This window comes from Mesoplodon mirus (genome assembly GCF_964341445.2).
Source record: "Mesoplodon mirus genome assembly, chromosome: 6".
Lineage (NCBI taxonomy): Eukaryota > Metazoa > Chordata > Mammalia > Artiodactyla > Ziphiidae > Mesoplodon > Mesoplodon mirus.
The window spans coordinates 20,681,731-20,692,467 of NC_138982.1; the positions used below are offsets into that span (position 1 = coordinate 20,681,731).

The 10,737-nt window shown below is 51.3% G+C and overlaps 1 protein-coding gene across 1 annotated transcript in view; it reads right to left on the reverse strand.

Moving 5' to 3' along the window:
- Positions 1 to 9,428, reverse strand: part of LRRC3B (leucine rich repeat containing 3B) — a 95,115-nt gene extending 85,687 nt beyond the window's left edge. The window contains exon 1 of the mRNA XM_082625346.1: positions 9,237 to 9,428. The gene's annotated coding sequence lies outside the window, so the exon portion shown is untranslated. The remainder of the gene's footprint in view (positions 1 to 9,236) is intronic.
- Positions 9,429 to 10,737: the final 1,309 nt, after the last annotated feature.

The window sequence follows — 10,737 nt, forward strand, 5'->3', positions numbered from 1 at the left end:
TGGGAACACAGCACTGCTTTATAATGCTTGTCAGTTTCTGTGGTGTAGATGCCCCTGCCGTAGCTGATTTCAGGCTGCCAGGTGGCATCACCAAGGGCAGAGTTTCAGAGAAGAAGTGAGAAGCCTTGTCACTGCTAACTAGTACGAACACACCAGCTCGAACACACCAGGGCGTAGGTGTGCCCAGGAAAATGACAGATGGAGAGACAGGCAGGACCAGGTGACGAAGGACCTATTCAACCATCATAAGGATGTAATCCTCCTGGAGACGACCAGGAGTAATTGAAAAGTGTTTAGCAGGGAGTGACATGATTACATGGTTATAAAGAGTTAGACACAGATGAACACAGTCAAAATTTTAGGAACTCATCTTCCCTCCATCTTTCCTGAGCAATTATTATTGTTGCAAAAGGAAACTTATCAGTTGGTCCACTCCTTTCCTACTCTACCCCTTTGCCTCCTGGTACTCTTCCCACCCCCATCCCCTCACTCTAGTCACAGACCCTAAGGATGGCGGAGTGTCTCCATCTGTCATCGTTGGATCTGTGGTATGTAAGGTCTGGAAGCCCTAAGCAAGAAAGTGAGCCTGGACCTGCTTAAAGAGGAAGGCCAGCGAATGGAGTATAAATAAAACAATGCCCTTGCAGACCACTGCACTGGAAGGGGCTTTAGAAACCATCTAGCTTCCAAGCGTCCTCTGTCTGAGGAAGGGGCACAGAGGGCAGTCATCCTAACCAGCCCATCACCACCAAGCTGGTTAGGGCCAAAGCTGGTTGCCTGGCTCCTGATCAAATACTCTACATGCACATAAAGACAAGGCTCCTGAGATGCTGCATCCCCCCTGCAGAGTCAAAGGCTTTCTTAGAAGAGACTTTTTTTCTACTAAGCAGGTTCCACTTCACCAGTCGGTACAGACAGGCGCAGGGCGATCCCCAGGCTCAGGGACCTGCTGTCATCTTCCCCCAGCACAGGACAATATGAGCCACGTGCTTAGGGAACACTCCGTGACCTCAGTCCGTCTCCGTCACTCGAGGCCTTATGATCCAGTTTAAGAATTCTCCAGATCCTGGCCTCTTCCCAGGGGTCTCCATCCACCTGCCCGCACCGAGGCCACTTCCTGATAAGTAAGAAGTGGGTAGGGACAGGAAGAGAACCTTGAAAAGCCATTGTGGCAGCTCTGCTTTGAAAAAAAAAAACTGTTGGGAGAAGTTGAAACTGTGGGCTGAAATGCACTGTAGTCTAATAATTCAACCTCACTTCAGGAGAAATTGGCCGAGGCTTCAGGACATGAAGCCAAGGCAGCCAGTGGGAAATGAAATGCAGGCCAGTGTTCACCCAGCCAGGAGCCAGAAGCTGCGGCTGCTCCAAGGAAGCCCATTTTCCAGTTCTCACAAAGGCGTCCCATCGTCCAGCTGTGGCCCTGACATGTGGCTTCTTTCACCTAGAGTTGTTCTCCACTTCCCAATGCCCATCAGTATCTACAAGGATGACCCCTAGGAATAGGGCAGATGATGCCAATTCCTTGGGCCAGAGAAGTGAAAACTGATCTGGGAAGAGAGACCCCAAGGAGGTCTCCACAGCTGAGGGACCCTGTGCTACAATTTGCCCAGGCCCATCCCAATTCACACCCACTTCTTAGAGGAACAACTATACTCCCTTTCATTCTCAGAAGTATCCCGGTCATGAATGATATGGTCACCCCAGTCGCAGACCTCCAAGGCATCTATCAACAGGATTCAAGCAATCCAGGAACCCGAATGGGACAAAAGTCATGAATTTGTTTACTAATGTTGAACTACAATTTAGCGTTTCACTCTATTATAAATGCAGGCCACAAACCTTAAGCACAGTACCGGGACCGGTGATGTTGCCACCCAAACATACAGATGGGATGTTTTCCTATCACGGTGCAGGTCTACAGTCACCCACAGCAGCATTCTGCTCATCCCACTGGTCCACCATCAGATCTTGTTGTGCGCACGCTAGTAGGGTCACAATGGTTTATACAGCTTGTGTTATAATCTTATGTATTGCCATTTATATATCTAAACTCATCATTCTAGGATCCCTAAATGACCCTAGACTGCCAAAGGGCACCATGGCATAAATAAGATTAAGAGCCCTTGGCCTGGTGATGGAGAAGCCACATTAACCAAGGACAGGGAGTGTGGGAAAGACAGCCTGCCCTCTGGCTGAGGTCTCAGCTTGCCTTTGGGTTGATCTAGACCTTGAGGAATTATTTAGGTGCATTATTAGTAACCTGTACACCTCTTCTTCAGGCCTTTATCACACCCATTAGCTTTCTTCATCTTCTCTTATTTTTATGCCTTTTTTCTTATCCTTTAGATTTGGCTTTTACCAAGTATCTCTCAGTCTTCCTGTATTAACCGCTGGGCCCCCTTCCTTTGGGTGGCCCATTTCCCCTGATGCTTGCCCCTCCTACCCCCTTTCTCTCCTACCCACCCACCCCCCTCCACTTCTTCTCTGTGGCCTCTCTCCTGGGCCTCCTGACCTGGCTGGCTCTCACCCATCCCTCTCTCATTAGTTTTGTAGCAGATACTTTGAGCACCAAGAGTCTACATTATACCTTTCGTTAGGGAAGGGTATTAATTTTGTTGGTAGGAAGTGTTTTTGAGAAGCAACTAAAAAACAGACCGACCACCCAAATAAATGACTACAAAACACTCCATGGCAGGAGATGACGTGACTTTGCCAACCCAAGCTTAAATATAATCTGTAGAAAGGATGGAAAACATTCCTGCTTGGTAATTGCTCATGACCAGATGTCTAGGGAAGGTCAGCAAGCTGGACCAGGATCCTTCTTAGAGCATAAATTCCCAGTGTAGCCAAGGAAGGGATACTGCTTAGTCACTGCTAACAGGGTGAGCCCTCTGTATGCAGGCCTATGCAAGGACTGCTTTTCTAGACCAGAACTGAGGTTAAAAAACTAGAGGGGAAGCCAGGACCTTTGCGCTTTAGTTCTGGACAAATATACAAGTGCCCTGTGCCTTCTTCCTGCTACTACCAGGGGAAATATTTGTCCAGCTGTCTCTGCCAGCAAGGTACTGATTATTTACATGCAGAATGAAAATTCTATCAGTGACCTAAAAAGAAAAAAAAAAGAAGAAAGAAAGAAGAGAAGGAAACCAATCTAAATTTGTATTATTCCATGCTTGAGAATGACTCACAATATTTTATTTTTTATATTTGTTTTCCATTTTACTTCTAATAAAAGGCACAGGGCTTCCCTGGTGGCGCAGTGGTTAAGAATCTGCCTGCCAATGCAGGGGACACGGGTTCCATCCCTGGTCCGGGAAGATCCCACAAAATGCAGAGCAGCTAAGTCCGTGCTCCACAACTACTGAGCCCATGTGCCTAGAGCCCATGCTCCGCAACAAGAGAAGCCACCACAATGAGAAGCCCGTGCATCGCAATGAAGAGTAGCCCCCGCTCGCCGCAACTAGAGAAGGCCCGCGTGCAGAAACGAAGACCCAGCACAGCCAAAAATAAATAAATAAAATAAATTTTTTAAAAAGGCATAAATCCTTTTTCAAAAAGTGTCTTAAATCCTTTTTCAAAAACTGTCACTGGACAAGTATCAACATAAAAAGCAGCTCAGAGAGCTTAGGAGAAATTGAAACTATAAATTTTATAAACTTATATATCTGTTAATTTATCCTCTGAAGGAGAAAAATCTTGTTTTTATCCAGGTGGTTCTTTTTCAATATGTATTCTTTTCTTTTTTTTTTTTTTTTTTAAATGAATTATACCGCCCTTACTCTTAGCTTATTCACTTTGGGAAAATATGTTCCAGGACCGTCAGCTCTTGAGAAGGTTGCAGACTTCATTCTTATATCAAATGGTCATTTCATATGTCCTGTTGTGATGTATTAATTCACCAGGTTTTTACAAAGCACGGGTAGGTAGATACTAGTATGGCAGGTACAAGGGCTGTCATCATGATTCCCAATCACTTGTAGAATAAAGCTCATGGAAGCCACAATCTGAAGATAAAATACTAACTCTATTAATCCTATGGGTTATTCAAATCTAAACATAGATTAAGATATTATGTTTTAATTTAAAATAAAATCCATGAGGGAATAGCTTCTCAGGTTCTACTTGCTTATGTTTTCTTTTTCTTTTCTTCCCCCTGCTGTCCTCTTCAAATTCCACAGATCCTTGTTATTTGGCTTCTCTTGTTATTAAAAATTGGTCAAGTTCAGATGCTCTGGTTCTTGATTCTCTTTTATTTTTAAGTATCTCACCAAAACCAAAAATTTTATCAATACTTCTGTGTATTGCATACAAATATTTATTCATTGTGTTCTGAATTAAAAGGTTTCTTTTTTTTAAATAACCTTTTCCCAGAGCCTGTTGCTTAATAATAATTGTTATTCTGTCAGCAAACTTGTGTTTATATGATTTAAGATAAATGCACCCCTAACCAATTGCCCCATTAGAAGTGTTATGTGGGCCACACAGGAATGCGTAAGTAAGTAAGTAGAGGGGGTATGGACCACACACGTGGGATAAGGATACAGCTAACTCCCTGATACCCCTGAAAAGCTAGGAATTGGAAACCAGGATGTCTGCTCAGGTGCAGAAGAATTCTTTTTCCTGAGGTTCCCAAAAAAGAAACCATTTCTCTGGGATGTTGTCACACCTGATTTCAATGCCACATCTTTTATTCTCTAACACTGCAGTAATCCAACTAAAGCGGTATCCCCACCTTCAGAAGATCACCCTTCTGGGATGATCTGAGGTTCAGGGCTCTCCCTGAGGACTGGGGCATCTGTGCATATTTTCCCCTCCTTACATAAAAACAATATGCGTTTCTAATGAATTCTCTAGAAAGTGAATGCTTCCTCTGAGATAACTGAGGACGCTGGAATTCAGATCAGTCAACCCAACACGGATGGCGGACTGAGGAGGTGGGTAGGAGGGGAAGTGGGGGAAGGACAGCATCTCTCAGTGCAGGCTCTCTGGGGTCATGTCTGCCACCCCAAGGCCCTTCATCAGCCAAGCCTCCTTTCCATCCTGAGGGCCTCTGCCCTGGTTTAGCACAGCATCAGGGATGGGAATCTTGTTCCAGGTGACATAAAAGGCACCAAATTTCCACCCTGCGCCTGTAACTCTTAGCTACCGCCCACCTCCCAAACACACACACACAATGTGACTCTGAGAAACAGGCTTTCCCAATCCCCCTCTCTGTTTACTGACTTTTTGTTGGTTCAGCTCCAGGGGAAGAACATCCTAGTATTGTAGCTACAGAGAAAAGACATGGGATGCTCTTAGAAATCAGAATTCTGTCCTACAAGAATGCCTAGGGGCATATAGAATCCCTAAACTGCTAGAGAAAGTCCCCTTTGTTAAAGGGACTCAGGGAGTGAGAAAAGGACAAAGCATTATTTTCCCCTTTCTGAGCCTCAAGTATGTCCACTAGAAAGACGTGATTTTGCCTCAAATTGACATCGGCCTAAAGTTTAACCCAATGGTCAGAAATCCCGAAGAAATAACACCAAATCACCTCATTGCATGCAAAAGGATTTTTCCCTCTGAGGTCCAACATTTTCTTATTTTCACAAATAATTGGGTTTAGGGCAGGACAGAGCCACTGAACTTGACAGAAGGTCGTGGCTAAAATGGTTGAGAATCCATTAAATTTTATTTAGAATCATCCAAAGGGTTGCATGGTTAGTTAATTTTTTTATTGGAAGGCTTAGCAACAGCATACTGCAATGTTTGGCAAAAGACACACATTTGTGGTGGTTTACCTACTATATGATAGCAGCTTTTTCTGGTTATGTAGATGGAGGCATTTATGAGAAATTAGCAAAACGGTCTACTTTTTAAATAAACAAGCGTTTCCGTAATTAAATTTTCATGAATGAATTTTAAGATGCTGAAAAACAGCCACAGTGAACCTAATCTATACATGCATAAACAGAGCTTATTTTGACCATGGGTCAGAAGACAGTGGTTCCTAGTACCAGTGGTACCGGAAACACATGGTGTGGCCTTGACCACATCAAGAAGGCCCCTCCTGGCTTCTGGATTGGGAAGGGTGATATCTGAGCCGACTCTAATATTCTGTGATTCAATCACCAGGAAGGGACTCATTTGCAGAATACTGTGTCTACAGTGTGTGGCCCTAGAGCAGAGCCCTGCTCACATTCGGATTCCCCTTCCATTTCTCCTCACGTTTACAAAGGCAATGTCCTCCAAAAGATTCAGAAAAGAAATCCAGTGCCAGCAGCCAATTCCCTAAATCTGCTTCCGGTGCCAGGATCCCATCCTCTGGAGGTGCGCCCCATGGGGCTCTGAGGGGGGATATGCACCACCCGTCTCCCCAGGGTCACAGCTACAGAGGCCTCCGGTGCAAGGATGGCACTGCCAGCATGGCCTGGGGTTTGAGTAGAAAACGGGGGGCCTCACCCATGCTTCCCTGGGACAAAGGTTCTTTGGTACCAAATGGGGTTCAAAGAAGGGGACACACCAGTGTTCTCTACCCACAAGCCTAACCAGTCCCACCACTAACTGGCTGGGTGACAATGAGCAAAGAAATTCATTTCTCCATGGCTTAGTTTCCCCACCAATAAAATGGGAGTAATAACTACCTTCCAGGGTTGTTGTGAGGATCAGTGCCCGTGAATGAAATCTTTAGAGCCTGGCACAGAGCAAATGTGAGTGCTGATGGTTATTATTACTACCTGTCGCCCCAGAATAGCTCAGCAACCTAAAAACAAACAAACAAACAAACAAAAAAACACCTTGGTGTGGATTTTAAGTCTTCCTTCAAGAGTTGCCAAGGGACACCTTCCAATCTGTTTCTACAGGCAAAGCAAGTGACCCGAGCACAAAACCAGGCGACAAGCACCCAGAAAGAAACAGGTCCTGGGGTGTCCAAAGCTCAGTGGTGCCGAGTGAGGGACTTAATTCTGGGATCCTACCTCAGTTATCCAGGGAATTCGGAGGAGGCCAACGCTCTATCCCCCTCGACGCCTGGCCTGGGAGGGTGTGGAGTTTGCGCTCAGCAGGTGCACCCCAGCCTGTTCCGAGGGCATCCCCTGTCCGCTGCCTGGGACTCTGGAGCTTGCTGTGGGGAGACAGGGAGCTCGCGGCTGCAGAGAGGGCCGGATGGGAGTGACCGAACTCAGGATTCCTCCGGAGCCCTGGCCAGTCGACGTCTCTTCCGGAAGGGTCTGGCCAGGGCGTAGGGCCCAGAAAAGGGGACTGTGCTGAGCTCTGCTTTCTCCCAGCTCGGGTCCGGAGAGCAGAAGATGTCCGCAGGGCAACCGCAGAGCCTGTGGTGCCCCTCAAAGCCTGCACGTGGGAGAGCTGCACAGGCAGGACCGGAGGGATTTACGGGGCTCCTGACCTACGCAACCTCCAAATTCGCCTCCTACGGAGCCGGGAGGAACCAACCGGGAATTGATTTCTCAGCCCAAGGCGCCACTTTGAGAGAGGCGTGCACCTCCTCAGAGAGAGAAGGGTTAAATGAGGTGCTTCCAGGCCTTTGACAGCCCGGGGTGTTCCCCGCCAGCATCAGTGGATCCCAGGGACTGCCCTTGCCTCGCCACAGCAGTCTAGGCCCCCTTCCAGATTGCTAGGGTGCAAAGGAGGAAAGCGCCTCGCCTTTCCGCATCCGCCAAAGCGTCTGCAACAACCAGAGGATCTACCTGGGGGGCTGAGAGGTGGGCAGACGCACCTCTGCCTGGGGCCCCGGGTCTGGGAACCAGGCCTCCCCTCACCCAATGCCCACACTCCTTAGCCCAGCGCCATGCGTTTCGCCGCACGCCCTCCCGTGCCGCGCTCCCGAGCCTCCCGGGCGTCTGGGGCTCCCCGGGTCCCTCTCACCGCCCAGGTGCGAGGTGGGGAGGGGCGGGAGAGGGGGGCGGGGGCTCCCACTGCAGCCTCCGCCCCCTGCGCTGTCCTCCAACCAGTTGGGACCGAGGTCTACTCGCCAGGCGCTGGGACTCTCCCCAACCCACCACCCAAGCCTGCCGCCGGAGTTCCGGAATCCCCTTCCCACCCTGCGGCCGTGGAAACATCCCTAACTCCCCGGCGCGGGGCAGGGAGGGTGGGCGTGGGAAGTGGAAGGGTGTGGAAGCCGGTGTCGGTGAAAGGAGGGGACACGGGGGTCCTCTTCGAGCAGGGAAAAGCTCCCCTGGTCCCTGATCTGACCACTCAGTCACCGCCCAAGACGCCAACGTACACAAAATCGGGAGGTCTGTTTCTCCCGGGGAGAAAGGTCGCCCCATCCCAGGCACCCAGAAGCCTGCCTTCCCAAGGCCGCCGGGGCCCGGCATTCCAGGGCTCGGGTCTGCCCCTCTGCGTTTCTCAGGTATCAACCCCTCCGCTATCTGTCTGTACGCACCCGCCCCCCACCCCCACCCCAGCTCAAATTCCTTTTCCTCCACGTCTGAAGGCGGCCCGGGGCCGGCCCCTCGCCCCCTTTAGCAGAGCCTTTTGGTCCCACCCTCAACCAGATCCGTCCCCATCCTCAGCTTCCTCCCCCGCCTCACCAGCACCCTGTCCCTCCCCTAACCACTTACTTCACCCACCCGCAGCTGCACTTGCCTTCCCACGGCGCACAGCCTCGAGCCACTCCAGGGGGTTCATTCCCGAGCTGGAGGTGGCAAATGGAAGAGCGGGCCGACCCCCGCCGCGCCGGACGGAGCCCCAGGGGCGGGGGCAGCCTTCCCCCACGTCCCACCTATACTACCTCTCCATCTCCGCTCCCACTCAACCCCTACAGGCAGGATCAGCCCCGCTGGGTCCCAAACCCTCGCCTCTCTAGCGGGAGCTGCAGGGAGCGAAAAGTCGACGGGCAAGAACGCACGGAGAAACAGGCAGATGCCTGGGGCGAGGGGAGGCTCGGGGTGGGGTGTGGGGAGGAGTGGGGGAAGGGCGCAAGCGAGAACTGGACGCGCAACTTGCACCGCACTGGCTGAGCAGCACGCAGGGAGGGGGCACAAAAGTTTGCAGACTGTTGCACTGCAGCCAGCGGCACGCGAGCAAAGAGGGTAGACCACCTACCCCCGCCCCCAACTCGCCAGGAGGGGATCTCTCCAAGGATCTGCGCCAGGGAACCGGGATGGGGGGGTGGCTGGACAAGGCTCAGAAATGGGGTGATAGTTGTCCTCTACCGGTGCCGGGAGGGATGGCCTAGGCGCCCGGGCCGAGGGGACGATGCCGCGCTTCGCGAAAAGCAACAGGCGGCTGCACCTTACCTTGCGCCGGTCCGCGGCCGGGGTGGCTGCTCCATCCTCGCACCGCAGGGAGCACTGCCAGACCCGTAGCAGCCGCCGTCCCCACCCGACTGCCAGCGGGGCTGCCGGCCTCGGACCCGGCCGGCCGGGTGGGCTGGTTCTCCCGCGGCGACTGCGGCGTTGGTGCGCGGGACGCGGGCGGTGCGTGGCTGGGCCGCTGTCCTCCGGCGCCTCCGCCGAGAGAGGGTGCGGCCCCGGGCGGCCGCGCCGGGAGGCACCGCTGGGCTCCCGCCGCTGCGGCGGCCGCTGCAGACCCTGCTCCGGGCCCGGAGCCTCGCCGGAGGAGGAGACAAAGCCGGGAGGAGGCGAAGCGCCGCTCGCCCAGAAACGCTCGGCTCAGTCGCTAGAGGGGAATCGCCTCCAGACCCGGGCCGGGGAGGAGGGAGGAGGGGACTGCAAAAGCTGCAGGGGACGAACGTGACCGCCGGAGCCAGCCTCGGCGGAGCGGGCGCCGCTCTCCCGCCTCCCGGGCGGTGGTCCGGGATGGAGAGAGAGGGCGGGGGCTGGGCAATTGCTGCGGGGGGAGGGAGCTGAGGTGGGAGTGTTCGCTCGGCCCGCCGCCTTCGCTGCTCTCCCTCCCCCCGCCCGGCCCCCCCGCCCCCCGGCAGAGCTCCACTCTCTGGGTACTCCGGGCCGATGCTTTCTCCTGCTTTTCTTACTCTGGAGATCGGAGATGCACCGAGCTGGCAGAGGATGCATAACGTGCTGATAGGGGGATGGTCCTCTAACGGGGAAAAAGGCTGATGCATGAAATCCTTTGGACAAACCATTGCTTACCGGGTGCTAAGTATTGCACTAGGCGATTTTGCGGTAGGGTGAATAAAGTGGGATACCCCCGCCCCGAAGACTACAAGATCAGACCCCGGAATGGTCCCCTGCAGCTCCTGAAGCCCAAAGTTTTGGGACTGAGTCCTGGACCCTGAGCCCTACCCCCAATCAATCCAGTTTCCCAAAGCAGAGGAGGTGTGAGAAATTTCAATTTTTCCTTCCTCTTCCAGGATGAGTTTGAACGTGCAGCCGAAATGGAGTCTATATGTCCCCGAAGAAAGTGTGTGTAAGATTAAAGCAAATTATTGGTTTTCATAATGTTATTGTTTCATGATTTCAATTCTTTATCAGATCTACACCAAAAGAAGGAAAAAAAAAAAAAAAAGTCCAGAGGACCCGGCCTTGCCACGGTCTACAGATACAACCTTCTTTTCCACCCCTATCCTCATCCCCTCACCAAGTAGAATTAATCTTTCCCTCCTCTTTACTGTCACAGTTGTATTTGCCAATCATTTGCAGAATTTACATATTTATAGATTTTTTATAGATTTCTATTGCTTCACTGACCTGTATTATTATTTTTTTTTCCACTGCAACATCCAGCAACGTTTTATATCTAATGGGTAACGTACTCAAGGAAAGTTTAACCAGCGGAAGGTCACTTTCTCCTTCAAACACAGCTAAATCCCAATGT